This window comes from Pisolithus orientalis (assembly GCF_024613125.1).
Source record: "Pisolithus orientalis strain OTSU chromosome Unknown F5J12scaffold_2, whole genome shotgun sequence".
Classification (NCBI taxonomy): domain Eukaryota; kingdom Fungi; phylum Basidiomycota; class Agaricomycetes; order Boletales; family Pisolithaceae; genus Pisolithus; species Pisolithus orientalis.
In genome coordinates this window covers 1,543,187-1,562,696 of record NW_026260783.1, presented here as the reverse complement: position 1 = coordinate 1,562,696, position 19,510 = coordinate 1,543,187, and the positions used below count along the sequence as shown (strand labels likewise).

The window sequence follows — 19,510 nt, the reverse complement described above, 5'->3', positions numbered from 1 at the left end:
AGGCCACTGGTGCCCAGTGTAAGAGACTGAAGAACATTTCACTGGGCACAGAGCAGTAAGTGCGCAAAAATGATAAACAACTGTAAATAATAAATAAAAGCAAACCAAGGACACTTAGAGCGAAGCTAAGTGTCCACTACATGTCTGTAGGGTTAGACAGAGATAAAATAAAGAGAAAATGCGGTCTGAGGTGCACAGGCACCTAATATGAACATAGTCTTTGACAAATGTCCTTAGGCCAGGCCAGGTGTACTCACACTGGATGAGTTCTAAGGTTCTATTATTGACTGAAGTGGCTGGACAAGGGGTGACCTCAGAGTGAACCAAGCAGCTGGAGCACTGTATCTAGCCATCTATGGTCGCTTCAGAACCCTCATTGAACCTGTTGAGGATCACGCAGATCTCATTTGGTCAACCCTGGCCACTATCCATCTCCAGGAGCCTCCCAGTGCTACATACCAAGCCCCCACACCTTCCAATTTGCTCCAACAGCCCATGACTATGCATAGGCAATGTATACCCAGCCAAAACCTGCCCCCAATTGCTGAGTTTGCTAGAAATGCAAGTTGTTACTCCACAGATCCCTCCTCACCTCTCTACCCTCTCCAACTCGATGCAGATGTCCACTGGAATGCAGATACTGGTGCCACTGCACACATGACCCCTCATCACCACTGGCTGCGCAATTACTGTTCATATTAGGTGCCTGTGCACCTCAGACCGCATTTTCCCTTTGTTTTACCTCTGTCTAACCCTACAGACATGTAGTGGACACTTAGCTTCGCTCTAAGTGTCCTTGGTTTGCTTTTGTTTATTGTTTACCTTTGTTTATTATTTTTGTGCACTTACTGTTGTGTGCCCAGTGAAATTTTCTTCAGTCTCCTACACTGGGCACAAGGTATGTCTTATGTAGTATTCCCTTGAATATTAGTCTCTTACACTGGGCACAAGTGGCCTCAGTTTGTGGTTATCTCAACACTAGGTTTCTGTCTTTGCCTTGGAGGCAATCTAGCACCAATTCCTATGGGACTGGGAAGTCTGGGAGGTGGTACAGGTGATGGAGTGTGAGGAGGTGGTGGGATGAGCTCTGGGATAGTTGCTGAAGGTTGAATGGGGTCTGGATCACCTGCTGCAAGGTTTTCATCTCCCCCCTGATCCAGGCCATCATCAGATTCGCTTTCTGAGTCCACATCTGGTTGGGAATGGTAGTAATCAGGAGCAGATGGTGACCTATTGCTGGTCAGAGGTATGGGTGAGAGTGTGGGCGAGTTGGGAGCAACTGGTGCAGGAAGGGAAGGTTTGGAAGGGTGAGCAGCTAGAGGGAAATACCTCTCATCAAAATCAGCCCTTTCTGAGATGATGGCGCGCTTGGAGGTGGGATTAAAGAATTTCCACCCTTTGTAGCCTTCAGGATATCCAATAAACACGCATTTCTCCACACGAGACTCCAGGGGGCACCTTGTGTCTTTCTGGACATGCACATAGGCAGTGCAGCCCCAGACTTGAAGGTGGGAGAGGTCTGGCTTGTGTCCATGCCATAGCTCATATGGGGTCGCATTTGGGACAGCCTCCGTGGGGCACCTGTTCCATACATGGACCAGGGAGGCAAGGCACTCACCCCAGAAGGCTTTGGGGAGCCCAGACTCATCCAGCATTGCAGTAATTTGCTCTGAAAGCACCCTATTAGCTCGTTCAGCAACTCCATTCTGCTGAGGGCGATTCCTGACAGTGTGCTGGTGCAAGATACCACACTGGGTGGTGAAGTCAATGAAGGACGTGCTCACATACTCCCCTCCTTTATCATCACGCAAAATCTTGATTTTTCATTCGCTCTGGTTCTCTGCAAAGGCCTTGAAGGTCTTAAAGGCTTCGAAGACCTCTGATTTAGCTTTGATAGGCAAAACGAAGCCATAGCGTGAATACTCATTGATGAATGTGACCCAGTATTTGAATCCAGAGAAGGAGGGATGCCCTACAGAGTGTACATCAGTGTGGATGAGTTTTAGGGGTCTGGAGGTGCAATTGGAGGAGCTGGGGAAAGGATTGGCATGCATCTTGTGTTCATATTAGGTGCCTGTGCACCTCAGGACTGCATTTCTCCTCTGTGTTATTTCTATCTAACCCTACAGACATGTAGTGGACACTTAGCTTCGCTCTAAGTGTCCTTGGTTTGCATTTGTTTATTGTTTACCTTTGTTTATCATTTTTGCGCACTTACTGTTGTGTGCCCAGTGAAGTTTTCTTCAGTCTCTTACACTGGGCACAAGGTATGTCTCATGTAGTATTCCCTTGAATACAAGTCTCTTACACTGGGCACAAGTGGCCTCAGTTTGTGGTTATCTCAACAGCTAGAGAGCGAGGGATAGGTCCAGGAAGTATGGAAAGTTGCGCAGAGATGGATGACATGGCAAATGATGTGTCCAGAGAGTCCTAAGGTGCGGGGCTCATAACCTGTTCAGATATCCCAATGCTCAGCACTCTATGTGCACAGAGTCAGTAACTAAATTGTTGTCTATGTAGTTTTACACACCTATGTGCACAGAGTCAGTAACTAAAGAACAAGATACTCTGTGCACAGTAAAAATGCAAACACTGAACAAACAAAGAACAACTGATGAAAATAAGTGCACACATCATTAATATGGAAGGTGGTCAACCTGGGAATTAGTCTGAGGTGCACAGGCACTAATAGCAACAAGTGGACACTTAGCTTTGCTCTAAGTGTCCTTGGTTTGCTTTTGTTTATTGTTTACATTTGTTTATCATTTTTGCACACTTACTGTTGTGTGCCCAGTGAAATTTTCTTCAGTCTCCTACACTGGGCACAAGGCATGTCTTATGTAGTATTCCCTTGAATATCAGTCTCTTACACTGGGCACAAGTGGCCTCAGTCTGTGGTTATCTCAACAAAATCTTGAGTTTTTGTTTGCTCTGGTTCTCTGCAAAGGCCTTAAAGGTCTGAAAGCCTTCAAACACCTCTGATTTAGCTTTGATAGGCAAAATGAAGCAATAGCACGAATAATCATTGATGAAAGTGACCCAGTATTTCAATTCAGAGAAGGAGGGATGCCCTACAGAGTGTACATCAGTGTGGATGAGTTCTAGGGCTCTGGAGGTGTGATTGGAGGAGCTGGGGAAAGGATTGGCATGCATCTTGCCAGCCAGGCATGGTACACAGATGGGATCAGGGGTAGATTTCAACTCAATGACCATCCCAGTGTTAAGATATCCACAGACTGAGGCCACTTGTGCCCAGTGTAAGAGACTAATATTCAAGGGAATACTACATAAGACATACCTTGTGCCCAGTGTAAGGGACTGAAGAAAATTTCACTGGGCACACAACAGTAAGTGCACAAAAATGATAAACAAAGGTAAACAATAAACAAAAGCAAACCAAGGACACTTAGAGCGAAGCTAAGTGTCCACTACATGTCTGTAGGGTTAGATAGAAATAACACAGAGGAGAAATGCAGTCCTGAGGTGCACAGGCACCTAATATGAACACCCAGTGGCCAGATTTCAGCTTAACAGCAATTTAATGCCTGCCAGGTGATGGTGAGTGAGCCTTCTGTGCCAGAGGTCAAGATCCAGTGGTAGAGTGGTTGCTGCAGAGGCATATTGAGTGATGGGGGTGGTCTCCCCCTCCAGGAAGGCCGGGTTTTGCTCTGAAATTCGCGCAATGAAGAACACATGGCGAGGCTGCTGCCTAAATGTGATCTGCGAAGAATTGATGCTCACAAAGCGCTTATTGTGATAGAGATATAAAACAGATAGTAGATTATTGCGCAGGTCAGGCACATGCAGGACATTTGTAAACTCAACAGGATGACACTTCTCACCCCCCACTACAGGATGGAAGACTACTGACCCAACTCCAGCTGAATAGACAATTTTATCCTCTGCTAACTTCACAGGAACACATTTTTGGTGTTAAGATAACCACAGACTGAGGCCACTGGTGCCCAGTGTAAGAGACTCATATTGAGTAAAGCAATACAGGACTGTACCTGTGTTGCAATAAATGCAACCAGACAGGGGATTGAACCCTGGACCTCCCAGGTTTTGACTGGGTGCTCTAACCACTGAGCTATTTGGTCAAGGTATCTAGGCTTACTTGGTGTGGTTTAACCACCAAGTGCTAGTAGGGAATAGCATTGCTGAGTGCTGGAGTACTACACTTGCAACATGGTCCAGAGGCCTTTAGTGCACAGGAAGGCCTTCATTTCACCTTTCCAGGTGGTGTAGTTGGAAGAGGTGAGTTTTGTGACTGAGAACGACAAGTGGGAGTGTTCTTCAGTCATGGTAGCAAATATAGGGCAAAGGGAACAATTGGGAGGTGGATGGGGTGAGTCTGGAGGGTGAGAGGGCAAAGAAAACTTGATAAAGGGTGAGAATGTGGTCTGAGGTGGTCAAGATTTTGCGCAGAGGTGGATGATGTGGCGAATGGCGCATTGGGAAAGGCCTAGAGTGCAGGGCTCATAACCTGTTCAGATAACCACAGCTTCAGGCCACTGGTGCCCAGTGTAAGAGACTGAAGGAAAACTTCACTGGGCACACAGTAGTAAGTATGCAAAAATGATAAACAAAGATAAACAATAAACAGAAACAAACCAAGGACACTTAGAGCAAAGCCAAGTGTCCAATGCTAGTTGTAGGGTTAATAGGAAACATAACAGAGTAAGAAATGCGAACTCTGAGGTGCACAGGCACCTAATGTGAACACACTGGTGCCCAGTGTAAGAGACTAATATTGAGTAAAATAATACAGGACTGTACCTGGTGACCAGTGTAAGAGACTGAAGAAAGTTTCACTGGGCACACAAGCAGTAAGTGTGCAAAAATGATAAACAATAAATAAAAGCAAACCAAGGACACTTGGAGCAAAGCTAAGTGTCCACTACATGTCTGTAGGGTTAGATAGGAATAAAGGAAAGGACAAATGTGGTCTGAGGTGCACAGGCACCTAATATGAACAGATTGTTAGTTCCTCCTCTGTGCAAATCTTTCTGCTTGCTCAGCTGTCAATGAGGCTGTAAAGATCATTTCTTGAATGCTGTTGATCCAATTTCCAGGACCCAGGATACAAATGCACAATGGCCACCATGAATTTGGGCCAATTCAGCTGATCCTCAACAAAATCATACCATGATTCAGAGACTTCACTGCCTCCATACCAGCAAGCCCATTTGGCCCACTCTTGGTCATTGAAGCATTTCTCACACTTGCAAAGACTTTGAACCTCTTCAAAATACCTAAGAAGGTCAGATGTGCACCCCAAGAACCATGGTGTATCCCTTGAATGCCTCAGTGGCATTCCCTCAAGTTCTTCTGGTGCATTCTCATGGCTTCTTCGCAAAAACTCAACTATTAATTTGCCTTCAGACCTCTTTCTTGACTCAAGGGATCTTCAGCTTAGATGCTTGCTCAACATTTGATGCTCAAAAATTAGCTCTGAAAATTTCCTAAATTCCTGAGTGTAGACTGTAACTAGAATCAAAATTCTGAATACTTAGCTTGTCCAACCTAATCTAGAAAAATTTTTTGTGCAGTGATAATGAGGTAGCTTCTTTCCCCAAAATGAACAAAACCCCCCTTGCAGTGGGCTCCAGATGTAGGAACAGGTAATAGATAATTACCTAGAATTAGTAATTGTCAGTGATGGGCAGGATTTGTGCTCAACCCAAAGGGGAGGTTCTTGCTGGAGAAAAGAAGTGTAGTAAAAAGGTGAAAAATGCGAACTGAAAAGAATACTTAGCTCTGTTTGTCCAATACCTCTTGCCAGTCCTCCTGGCCCTTTGGGTACTCCCCAAAGTAATAATTCTAACTTCAAAAACTTGCTGAAATGCAAGACGAAATCACCCTACTACTGAGGGCCTCTGAGATGAACTGCTTCTTTTTTTGGTAAACTGAACTTGGGTGAACACAGTGCATGTGCTTAGTCGGCAACACAGCTGCTCACCACTAAGTCCAGTGGTACAAACACAAGTCCCCCAACCCCTATTTTCTTCTGACCAAGATGACTTCTCATAGGGAATTTGAACTCATTCCCTACACCAGTAACCCTTTTTTTAGCCCCATTGGATTCTGAGTGTAAGATAGTCCTTGGACATGACTGGCTCACCCATTACAATCCATTGATTGACTGAGTATTGAGCAGTATTACATTCTGGACTCATACATAAGGAAGGCCAACCCAGTCAACACCCCCTGTAAGTCTGGTTTCCACTGGCCTTCCTGACCCCAGTCCTAGTGACCAACCAGGCCCTGTGCTATCTGTACTGGTCTCTGACTCCCAGGCTTGCACCCCCCCAAAGGCCCCTCTTGTCTCCCTAATCAATGCAGCCACCTTTGTGCATGCTGTCAAGTATGGGTTTACCCTTGGGTGACTGGGCTTCAAGACCAGGTGACAGGGGCTAAGTCTTGTTGGACCAGAATTAAGGCTTGGACATCATCATACCTCTAACCTGGCTTACTCACAAAGGTGCCCCTTGGAACTTCTCTGAGGAGTGCCACCAGTCATTCAATAACCTCAAGGTCACCTTCACAACTGCACTGGTCTTAACCCACTTCATTCCCAGGGTCCCCATTACTGTAGAGACCAATGCATCAGACTATGCCATCACTGGCATCCTTTCCATTACTTGCAGTGATGGCCAGATACATCCAGTTGCCTTCTACTCCCATACTCTGACAGCCCCAGAGTTAAATTATGATACTCATGATAAGGAATTGCTTGCTATTTTCGAAGCATTCTAGACCTGGTGCCATTACCTTGAGGGCTTGGCCTCACTGGTCAATCTTGTCACCAACCACAAGAACCTTGAGTACTTCTCTACCTCTAAAGTGCTCACCTGCTGCCAAGCTCACTGGTCTGAATTCCTGTCTCAATTCAATATGGTCATTAGATTCAGACCCAGTAAGCTTGGGGCTAAGCCCAACACCCTAACTAGATGATGGGACATCTACCTTAAAGAGGGGGATAGCGGCTATGCCTGAGTGAACCTGCAGAACCTGAGACTGGTCTTCACCCAGGAGCAACTAGCAGTCTCCCTTTGTGCCACTTACCTTGAGTACCTGGTCTTATGGGCAGTTGCACTAATGGATATAGAAAAGCTCCATAATGATATCCTGACCACACTACTAGACAACCTGGTCTCACAAATCCACCTGTCTGACATGTCTGATCTGCAGTGGTCAGTAGATGACACTGATTTCCTTTGTCTCAATGGAAGGATCTATGTGCCAGACTCAAATGACCTCTGCCTTAGGGTCTTGCAGCTTAAGCATGACCACCCCCTGTCCAGCCACTTTGGCCAGAACTGCACACTAGAACTCATACGGCATGAGTACACCTGGCCCAGCCTCAGGACTTTTATCAAGGACTATGTCTGGTCCTGCATGGCCTGTGCTCAGGCTAAGGTTCTGCACCATCAGCCTTATGGCCTTCTCAAACAACTTCCAGTGCTGGAGAAGCCATGGAATTCCATCTCTTGGATTTCATTGAGCAACTCCTGGCCTCATCTGGCTTCACAGCCATCCTTGTAGTAGTTGACTGGCTTTCCAAGCAGGCCATCTTCATCCCCACACATGACACCATCATGGCCCCAGAACTCACCAAACTCTTTCTACTCCATGTCTTTTCAAAGCACAGAGTGCCAGCCCATGTAACCTCAGACTGAGGCTTGGAGTTTGTGTCTCATTTCTTCTGGTCACTTAGTAAGGCCTTAGATATGTGCTTACACTTCACCTTGGGCTACCACCCCAAAGGTGATGGCCAGACCAAAAGGACCAACCAGACTCTTGAATGATACCTCCAAGTGTACTGCAACTACCAGCAGGACAATTGGGCCAACCTCTTAACTTTGGCTGAGTTTGCTTACAACAATGCCCCTGGCACTACTACCAGTGTCTCACCATTCTTTGCTAATAAGGGCTACCACGCTAACATCTCAGTATACCCAGAGCACAATCTCACCTCTGCTTGGGCTCATGATTATGCAGTTGACCTGGACTCACTGCACCAGTACCTATGTGAGGAGATGACCCTTGCACAACAGTGCTATCAAGGACTGGCTGATGCCAAATGCATGCCAACCCCAGACTTCAAGGTTGGTGACCAAGTATATGTCAAAGCCAAGTACTTCTGGTCAACCTGGCCCTCCAAGAAGCTCTCAGAGAAGAACCTTGGACCATATCCAGTCATAGCTCAGTCTGGTACCCACTCATTCACACTGTGCCTGCCAGACTCAATGTGCACAGTACATCCAGTCTTTCATGTTTCTCAACTCAAGCTGGCCACCCCTAGTACCATCCTGAACCAGACTCAACCACCACCCCCACCAGTCAAGGTTGACAGTGAATTAGAGTTTGAGGTGGTTGAAATCTTCAACTCCAAGGTTGACTGACATTGGTGGTGTTGGTTACAATACTTAGTCCAGTGGACTGGCTATGAAGGGACTGATGAAGAAACTACTTGGGTACTAGCTATGGAACTAGACAATGCTTCTGAACTTGTGCAAGAGTTCCATGCCTGCTACCCCACTAAACCCAGCCCTTTCTAGTGAGGTCCAGCTCTGACCAGCCTCAGCTTCTTTTCAGTTTTCTATCAGTACCTAGTTTCCTTGATCTCTTAATTACCTTGTTTTTTCTTCTTCTTGTTTCCTTACTGTACTACATGAAACTGAGACTGGACACCAGATGCTTGACATTCACAGGAAAAGGCTAATGAGGTACTACACTACTGTGGCTCCTTGGCCTCATCCTCCCCCTCAGTCTCCTCCTCTTCATCCTCACTGTGGGTTTTCAGCCATTTGGCCTCCTTGCACAACTCATTGAGGTTGAGCTCAGATGAGCCTGAATCCAAGGGTGAGACTGCCATACTAAAGCCATATGACTTGTTGAGCAAGGCCTTGAGTGCATTGGTGATTCAGCACAAGTTCTTGACTGTAGTCTCATGGAGTTTGAAGATGTTGTTGTTAGTGCCTGTGCACCTCAAACTAATTTCTCAGGTTCCCCACCTTCCATATTAATGATGTGTTCACTTATTTTCCTCAGTTGTTCTTTGTTTGTCCAGTGTTTGCATTTTTACTGTGCACAGAGTCTCTTGTTCTTTAGTTACTGACTCTGTGCACATAGGTGTGTAAAGCTACATAGACAACAATTAAGTTACTGACTCTGTGCACATAGAGTGCTGAGTATTGGGATATCTTAACAGAAGAGGCTGTCCAGGTTGTTGGCAATCAGCCCCACCACATCAATAAGATGCTTGAGCTTGTCTTCCAAGCCTGAGAACCCCCCTGTGACAGCCTCCCTCACCCCACTCCCACTGGCCTTGGGCTTGTCAATGTCCAGCACCTTGACTGACTTTGATTTTGCCTGCTTCTTCTTGCTGGGCCTGGCCTCAAGCACCTCCTCATCAGCCTTCCTCTTCTTCCCCTTGTTGACCTTCCCTATGGTCTTGGGACTGGCCTCAGCATCCTTCCCATCCCCAGGCCACTGGCATTTCCCCTTGGACAGGTAGTAGTGGACACAGGCAACCCATTTCTTGTTGCCATCCATGAGGAACTTGTGGACAACTTTAGCCTGGGAGCAGTGAGTACATCTAAAAAGGAGGTTAAAAAAAACATGCACCAGGTCATAAAGATACTCACCTGGGGTCCATCACCACCTGTTTCACTTCACCCCCAGTGTCACCACCACTGGCCCCAGCCTTGGCCTTGCACTTACACTACCCTCTTCTCCTCAGCCTCCTGTGCTGCCTTCTTGGCCTTGGCCCTCTCCCTCTCTGCCCTCTCAGCCTTGGCCTTCTCCCTCTCTGCTCCCTCAGCCTCAAGCCAAGCCTGCTCCTCCTGCCAGGCATGTTCAGCTGCTTTTCATCTCTTCCTTTCCTTTGCCTTTGCCCTCATCACCTCCTCTTCATCGTTGGTGTCATATCTAATGTCATCATCAGGGACTTGGGCCCAATCAATGATGACTCGGCCTTCATTGCTGTTATCAGCCATGGTGGTTGGTCTTGAGTCAGACATGATGGATAAGATGTGAGAGAAAGATGCAAAGGGCTTAGCAAGCCACAAGTACCAGCTTTTCAAACTCAGCCAGGTTTCAGACTCAGCTGGTAGTACCACTCTCACAAGGGTCTCATGGGTTTGACCCCTAAGAGGGGGATACTGTCATAACTGTGCCTTGACCCCAGCCAGACTTGGCCTCACACTAATCCAGTCCAGCCTTGGTCTCATCAAACACCTACCTCCAAATGGTCTAGCATGGTTAACACTGCTTTGCAGTGCATGTCACTTCAGTTAAGCCCTGCCTGGTCTTGTCCCCAGTCTGCCCTGTCCTGGTCTCCATCACCTTAGTCATACCTTACTAATACTTGTCTTACCAATTGTCTTAGCGATCTTTGTGAGACCAGCATTACTGGTTTCTGTACTATAGTCTGTCTCTGGTATATAAACCCATAGTTACTTGACTTGTACTCTCCAGTCTGGAATCAACTAAGTTACTGTGATAACCCCACCTTGGCCTCAGACTTGGACTGAGACCCATGCAAGGGAATAGTGCCATGTCCTCAGTTGCTAAGTCCAATCAGTCCACCCCTTTGTATCTTTGTCTTTCCTCCTGATCCCAACCCCTCAGCCTCACACCTGCTTCAGTCTCCAGTCTGGCCTTAACCTGGACAACATGAACTTGACATTTCCTGTGCATGTGTGCCTGTGAATGTTACTGCCCAGTTCTGGTTCTAAGGTATGAAAGAAAACAAATAAAAGAAAAGTAAGGGAAATAAGACATGATAGCTATGAGACAGGTGAAACAGATAAGGAGAAAAAATGTGAGACTGGTTCTTGATTATTTCCTGAAAGGACCAGGTTTGTCCAGGTACCAGTCATGGTATTCTTGGATGAGTTCTGAGGTGTTATCTAGCTCCATTGCTAGTACCCAGGTAGTCTCTTCATCAGTTGCCTCATAACTGGTCCACTGGACCAGGTACTGCAACCAACACTTCCTGCACTGGTCAACCTTCAAATTGAGTATCTCTGCTACTTCAAATTCTAATTTGCCATTGACATCTACTGGTGGGGGTGGGGGTTGAGTCTGGTTGGGTATTGTGTTTGGGATGGCCAGCTTGAGTTGGGATACATGGAAGATCAGGTGTACAGCATGCATGGAGTCTGGTAAACACAGGGTGAATGAGTGAGAACTGGCCTGGGCTATTATGGGGTATGGCCCATGGTTCTTCTCACTCAGTTTCTTTGAGGGCTGGTGTGAGTCAAAGTGTGGTTCAGTGGTGAAAACCAACCAAAACCAACACAAAAGACAATAAGAGCGAGTGGTGGTGTGCCTATGTGGTACCTAGATGGTGGAACCTTTTATTTGGGAGGGTTTTTGTGAGCTACAACACTCAAAGATGAGTGCTGAGGTTGGGGGTGCTCCTGACAAAGAGGGAGCAAGAATGCAAGAGGATTGTGAAGGGTTAGACTGCTGTCAGCCTACAGAAGGATGGATGATGGCTTAATTTGATGTCCCAAGCTAATCTGAGCCCAGGAAGGTCTGGATGCAAAGATACTTGATGATAGACATCAATAGGCAAGGTAGATGATAGTTAGACCCTTAGTAAAGTCTCAACTAATGAAGCTGATGAATGAATTTACTGAGAGACAATGAATTGTGAGCAAGAGGGGCTCTCTGATGTCTTTTTTTTTTGCTATCTAAGTACAGTGATTTATATATAGTACAGGGGTGTTGCCTATGGAAAACAAGAGGTAAACACTTGGTAAGTGATTGGTAACTGATAAGTAAGGAATGTAAGTGGTGGGTAATCATCTTAGAAAGCATTGATGAGCATTGGTAAGGATAAGTAAGCCAAAAAGTGAAGAATCAGTAAGCACAGTCAAAAGATTGGTAAGTATTGGCAATAGGTGAGTCAAGGACAGTCAGAATTTCAAAATATGAGTCAATCAATGTCAGAAACTGGGAAAGCACACTGGAATTGCATTAGGGGGAGGCTGTGCATGTCACATCTTGAAGAGATCACTTCTAGGCCAAGGTGGGATGACAGAGAGGTAGCACTGATCTGATGCCAATATAATACATCCAAAAGCAGACAGGGTGAGTCAGGTGTCAGAAAGGGGTCAAGCTTTGGGGGTCTGTGGGGTGACAGGAGCATAGGGGATCACAACTTTCCCCACCAACTGTCCTCTCAGTGAAGCAAATAAAAACTTCATGAATGAGGCTCAGTTGGAAGAGAGGATGAAGGGGGAGTGTCTTCTGCTGTATCTTGCAACAGGGAGGCAAGATGTGCATCATACTCATCATGGATGTGATCAGGGAGAGTGGAGAATGGTAGATTATACTGTAGCTGTCGCAATCTTGGAAGAATGATGGATGAGATTGGTATGAAGACATTGCAGGGAGCAGGGAGGAAGGATCCATATGCTTCTTGGAGCAGGGAGACTGAAATGACCACAACCTGAGGCAACCAAAGAACATCCTCCTAGAGGTCATACTGACAAAAAGAATGTGCTGTCCTGGCTGGATGGGCTGAGAGGGGGCAGACAAGGATGGGATGTACCAGGATGCTTCAGGATGGAAGCTAGTAGGAACTCCTGGAGATATATATAGTCATGGTCCCTAGTGAAGGGGACATGCAAAATGATTGATGTGGAGGCAGCCATATCAGAAGAATTAGTGAAATGAGTGTCTGTTGGAGGGAGTGCTGTAGAAACATGTGGAGTGTGGGAATGGTGTCAGTATCTGCAGAAATGGTGTAGATACATCAAAAACTGGAATGCCATACATGGGCACTTAAGAACTTTTATTGGCACTTAACTCACTTCCTTCTTTTTCTCTTTGGCACTGATGACTCATTCTTGTGCAAGGGATGACTGCCAATGTCCTGGCTGTCCTTCTTCACATGAGGGCTCTGGTCTTCATCTCCATTCATCAGCTATGTCCATGTCCATGTCACCAAACACCTTTGGTGTGTGACACTGGGTTGACCAGAAATACTTGGCTTTTACATAGACATTATCACCCACTTTGAAGTCTGGGGCCAGCATGCACTTAGCATCTGCTGGTCCTTGGTAGTGTTGCTGGGTGAGAGCCATTTCTTCACAAAGGTATTGGTGCAGTGAATCTAAGTCAACTGCATAATCACAAGCCCAGTTGGAAGTGAGATCAAGACTGAGATATTAGGGTGATAACCCTTGTTAGCAAAGAAGGGTGATACCCCATTCATAGCACTGGGTGCATTGTTGTAGGCAAACTCAGCTATTGGTAGTAACTCAGCCCAGTTATCCTGTTGGTAATTGCATTAGACCCAGAGATACTGTTTGAGGGTCTGGTTGGTGCACTCTGTCTGCCCATCCCCCTCTGGGTGATACCCAGAGGTGAAGTGTAGATGCATGTCTAGAGCCTTACCAAGAGACCAGAAGAAATGGGATATGAACTCTGATCCCTGGTCTGAGGTTACATGGGCCAGTACACTGTGTTTGGAGAACACATGGATCAGGAAGAGCTTAGCCAGCTCAGGGGCTGTGATGGTATTGTGAGTAGGTATGAAGATGGCTTGCTTTGAAAGCTGGTTGACCACAATGAGGATGGCAGTAAAGCCAATTGAGGCTGGGAGTTGCTCTATGAAATCCATTGAAATGGAGTTCCATGGCTTCTCTGGCATGGGAGCTACTTGAGTAGGCTGTAAGGCCAGTGGTGGGGTACCTTGGCCTGGGCACAGGCAGTACAGGACCAGACATAGTCTTTGACAAATGTCCTTAGGCTGGGCCAAGTGTATTTGTGCCAGATGAGCTCTAAGGTTCTATTTTGGCTGAAGTGGCCAGATAAGGGATGGTCATGCTTGAACCTCAAGACATGAAGATGAAGGTCATTTGAGTCTAGTACATAGACTCTTCCATTTAGGCAGAGGAAGCCAGTGTCATCAACTGACCACCAGGAATCTGATGTATCTGAGAACCAGATTTGGGTGACTGGGTCTGAGGGTAAAGCAGAGAGGATATCATTGTGTAATTTCTCCACATCCATTAGTGTGACTGCATATAGGACCAGGTACTCAAGGTAGGTGGTGTGCAGGGAAGTGGCTAGTTGTTCCTGTGTGAAGACCAGTCTGAGGTTCTGTGGGTTGACCTGGGCATAGTCACTATCCCCCTCTTTGGGGTAGATGTCCCATTGTCTAATTAGGGTGTCATGCTTAGTGCCAAGCTTACTGGGTCTGAACTGGATAATCATATTGAACTGTGATAGAAACTAAGACCAGCATGCCTGGCACTGGGTCAGTACCTTCAAGGTGGAGAAGTACTCCAGGTTGTGATTGGTGATGATGTCAACCAGTACAGCAGAGCCTTCCAAATAATGCCACCATGTCCAGAATGCCTTGAAGATTGCAAGCAATTCCTTATCACGGGTGTCATAGTTTAGCTCTGGAGTTGTCAGGGTGTGAGAGTAGAACATGACTGGCCAGATTTGACCATCACCACTGGTGATGGATAAAATACCAGCAATGGCATAGTCAGACACATCAGTCTTGACAGTTATGGGAGCATCTGGAGAAAAGTGGGTGAGGACTGGGGCAGTGGTAAAGGCCTGCTTGAGTTTATCAAAAGACCAGTGGCACTCCTCAGAGAAATTCCAGGGAGCACCTTTGTGTGTCAACTGGGTTAAAGGCACCACTATGTCCAAGTAATTAAAAATGAACCAGTAATAAAAGCTGGCAAAACCCAGGAAGTGTCATAACCATGTGTTCACTCTAGGTCCTTACTCACTCCACACCCTCTTCTGCTGGTCATTCACTCACTCTGCACCAACTCCACCCAACTTCTGTCGGTTACAAACCATCTCCGCTCTGACTGCTGTCAGACTTGTGCTGCTCTCCTACTGGACTGAACAGACTGTTCTCTGAGGAGTCATGTGACTACCTTTGGACTCCTCCCTGACAGCTCACAGTCAGGTACTCTGCAGTGCATGCACTGCATGGTCCAGCACCTGGACTGTTTCCTTTTCTGGATGTTCTATGTTACCCATTCATATGTCCTCCATCTACCCTTCATTCGTCATCTAGGAAGTTTTACTTGAAGTTTTATGAGTCTCCATATGTCAGTGCCGATTCCGATTACTGTACCTCTGTAGTAGTATAAAAGCATGTACCATACTCCACTGTTCTTCAGTATGAATATTGACTTAGTTCCTACTCCCTCTGTCTCCATCTTCTGCCTGTCAGAGTTACCTCTGACTGTCCATCTGTACTCCCCCTCTGAAATACGAGGGCTGAGATTGTGCAAGGGGGTAGCACACAAGCTAAACCTGATGCCCTCACTTTGCTCCACCCTTGCCTCAGCAGATTTCATTCCTGCCGACACTCTGCCAGTCAGAGTTCTGCTCTTTCCATCAGACTTGCTTCTGAACCTCTCCCCAGACCTCATCCAGCATCGGAGTTGGTCGGAGTAGGCCTGGACTTGACAGGAAGGACTGAATGTCCTTTACCTTCTGGGGCTCAGGCCAGTCACAGATGGCTTTGACTTTCTCTGAAGACATAGTAAGGCTGGTCAGGGACAAGTGGTAGCCCAAATATTCTGCTGAGTCTGAGTGGAACTCACACTTCTCTGGTTTGGCATATAGGCCATGCAACCAGAGCCAGTGAAGAACCTCCCAGACATGCTGCTTGTGAGAAGACTCATCTCCAGAATAGATTAAGATGTCATAAAGATAGATGACAACACAGACATCTAACATATCTGCAAAGATTGAATTGACAAACTGCTGGAAGGCAGCTGGGGCATTGGTAAGACCAAAAGGCATCACCAACCACTCATATGATGCATAGCACATTCTGAAGGCTGTTTTCCACTCATCACTGGGGGCAATCTGGGTAAGGTGGTATGCATGCCTTAGGTTAATTTCAGTGTATATCTTGGCACAACTAGGGGAGTCAAGGAGGTCTGAGATTAGTGGTAGGGGATACTGGTCTTTCTTTGTGAGCTTGTTAAAGCACCAGAAGTCAACATGCAACTGGAGTGAACTGTCCTTCTTCTTTATGAAGAGGACCAGTGCAGCATAGGGGGAAGAAGTGGGCCAGATGAAACTGGTAGTCATGTTTTCATCAATGAAGGCCTGGAGAAGTTGCAGCTTGACTGGGGATAGCAAGTAGATGGTTCCTACAGGGGATGTAGTTCCTTCTTCCAGTTCAATCTTAAGGTCATACTCCCAGTGTGGAGGGAGAGTAGATACCTTGGCTTTGCTAAAGACATCAGCAAAGTTGTGGTATTCCTTTGGTACACCAGCCAAGTCCAGTGGAGGGCCAGTAGAGGCAGACCAGGCTAGGGCTGGGTCCAGTGGGTGTAGATGAAGCTGGAACTGGGTAGATCCCTCTAGCTTACAGGTGTGTACATATGCAGCTGCATTGATCAGGGTGATAGGGGGAGCTTTCAGGGGGGTGTGAACTGGTGAGTCAACAGATGGTACAGATGGTGCAGGGCTGGAGTTGGGTTGGTCAAGTTGACTGGGATTGGGAAGACTGGTTGGGACCAGGGTTGCAGGGGTTGTTGACAGGGTTGGAATTCCTCCTGTAGATGTCCAGAAAGTTAGACTGCTCAATACCCAATCAATTGACAGATTGTAGTGGGTGAGCCAGTCATGTCCAAGGACTATCTTACATTCAGAATCCAATGGGGCTAGAAACAGGGTGACTGGAGTGACATTGCCAGTTGCAAACAGAACTGAAAGATCTACTGCTCAGGTAATAATGAAACTTGATGACCCATCAAAGAGCCAGAGTTAGATAGAGGGCATGGAGTAAGGGGCAAAAGAGTGTTGATTGGCAAATTCTTTATCTATGAAGCTATGTGTGGAACTGTATCAGTAGACCACTTTGTGAGCTGGTAGTCCTAGGGAATCTGTCCAGTGCTGGACAGCTCTGGACAGCTCTGGCCAGCAAAAGTGATTTACTGATGAGGAGTCCACTAGTGTATGGAGCTGGGGCAAATTGTGACTGACAACAGAAACATAGGGAGTTAATGAATTAGGATTGGAAAGAGTGGACACATTGAGATGAGTCTCCATGGGTGCACAGCCAGAGTCAATGCAGCTCTCAGTCTGTATGGAATCCTGAGAGCTGCTACCTATTTTTTTGCCTCAGGGGGCAGAGCCCAAGGATTGAGGCCAGTGCTGCCTCAGAGGTGGCTGCAGCATGAGCTTTGGCCTTCCCAGCTTTCTTGGGGCACTTATCTGTGAAATGCCTGGTGCCCCCACAGAACATGCAGAGGTGTTGTCTCTGTGGCACTTATGCTCCTCTAGTGTCAGCTTGTTGTCCTTGCCCAGCTTGCTCAAGTCTGGCTTGGATGAGTTAGAGCTTGTCTGACTGGTTGAGGTGGGTTTGGACTGAGTTTGGCTCCCAGAGTTTCCATTTCTGGAATTATTAACTGGACTTGGACTGAGAGTTGTGGCCAGGGTTGGGAGGTGACTTGTTACCAGCAGATGACCCCTGGTGTTTACTGGACTGCTGAACCTCTTCCTTGCATTCCCAGTAGCATGCATCAATCTCCTGGGCTAGGTGGCAAAGTTTGTGCAAGGTTCTGGGTTTGCCAACCTGGCAGACCTCATCTTTGATACAATCAGGAAGACCAGTGTAGAAAAAGTGGTGCAGAGCACCATCACTGTATCCCCAGACATGTGAGGCTAACTGGTTGAACTCATCTACATATTTGTTGACCTGGTGATTCTCTTTCATCTGGAGGTGGTCTAACTGGCTTCTCGCATCAGCTACTGGGTTGTGGAGTCCAAAGGTGGTTTGGAGCTCTGTGATGAACTCTTTCAATGAGTCTATCCGGTAGGGACAGTCCTCCAGGTCTTCAGTCCTAAGCAGGTCTGGTTTGAACCACCCAAAAGCCATCCCTTTCAGGAATGATCATGCAAAAGTGACCTTGGCTTGATCACTTCAAAAGGCCCAGGGCTGGCACCAGAAGTTGAGCTCACATTGGATAAGAAATGCACACAGCTTCTGTCCCATCAAAGGTATCTGGTTTGCACAGTTTGGTCCTAGAGGATGACTCAGAGCCAGTGTGGGCATTATGTGCAAGGAGTTCTATAGCTTTCGCAAGGTTATCAAGCATGGTTACCCCAGGCTCAACATTGTCTTCTGGGAGAGGGTCTTCTTCATCATTATCTGGGTCATCTCCTGGCCCATCATCACCAGGATCATTGTCATCTGGATAGTTGGTGGGTGCAGGAGGTCGACTAGGAGTGGGTGTGGTAGAATTGTGGGCCAAGAAGCCCCTGAAGTCATTGACTTCACCAGGAAACCTTCTGGCTGTCCCTAAGGACACCAGGGCAGCAGTGTGGTGCAAGTCAATAGCTGAGGCAGAATCTGGATTTGTGGTAGCACATTCCTGTGCTGCTTGGGTACAAGTCTAGGTAGGCATGCTGAGGGTGTATTGCTGAGGTTTAGACCAAAGGGTAGTGACCCACACAAGTGTGAGTCTGGAATACTGTTAAGTCTGGTTCATTGCTGGTCCAAAGCTGGTCTGGAGTCCAGTTGGGGGTCAGAGGGGATATGAGATACTGGAGGGTTGGACTAATTGGACTTAGCAACTGAGGAGCAGTGCTATTCCCTTGCATGGGCCATAGTCCAGTCAAGAGGCACAAGTCAGAGGGAGATTGGGTTTGATGAGACTAGATTGATTTCAGACTAAGGCTAAACAATTGTTCCTACAACTTAAATACTAAAGGTAAAATAAGTGTAATGTAGCACCAGTACAGCAGTGATTGATAAACAGATTGGCAAGTACAATGTTACAAAGAATGTTATCAAGCAGAGTAGAACAAAGGTTGACTGTCATGACCATGTCTAGACTACCCTAGACTGACTCTACCCTGGTCTTGACTGGTCTCATCCAACCCCTGCGCTGGTCCTGGCCTTGACACTTCAACCCAGAAATGTGCTAGCTTGTGAGGCACTGCAAGGCAGAGCCCAATCAAGTTGTTCACTCAGTCAAGACCAGACTGGCATAATACCTGGCCCCATCACTAGTCCTGCCCCAGTTCCCAGTAATCCTTTGTTCTACTTTGCTTGATAATATTCTTTGTAACATCTTAACTTACCAATCTGTTTACCAATCATTGCTGTACTGGTGCTATGTTACATTTAGTTTACCTCTAGTATTTAAGCCATAGGAACAATTGTTTAGCCTCAGTCTCATCTAACCTGGTCCCCTCTGTCCTCTCTCTCTTGACCCCTGGACTGTTCCCCCCCCCCCCCATGCCTGATGTGTTCTAGGACTAATCAGTACTTGGAAGGCTGAGAATGTTTTGGAGGTCAAACTGGCACTTCAGAACATGATGGACAAACTGGTCCCCTCTCAACCAATGCATTTCTGGCACAGGAACACTGGTATGGAAGTTAGGGAAAGACAAAGTCCTCTTTACCCCTGGGTGTCATCAGAAGGATATCCTACTGAACTGCCATGGAGCAGAATCCTGTGCTTCTGTCTGGCCCTGAATATTGCCT

The 19,510-nt window shown here is 46.8% G+C and overlaps 1 non-coding gene across 1 annotated transcript; it reads right to left on the bottom strand.

Annotated features, from left to right (window-relative positions):
• Window positions 1-4,027: 4,027 nt before the first annotated feature.
• On the bottom strand, window positions 4,028-4,100 carry F5J12DRAFT_t18. Its single transcript has one exon. It is a non-coding gene; the product is annotated as a tRNA-Phe (tRNA).
• Window positions 4,101-19,510: the final 15,410 nt, after the last annotated feature.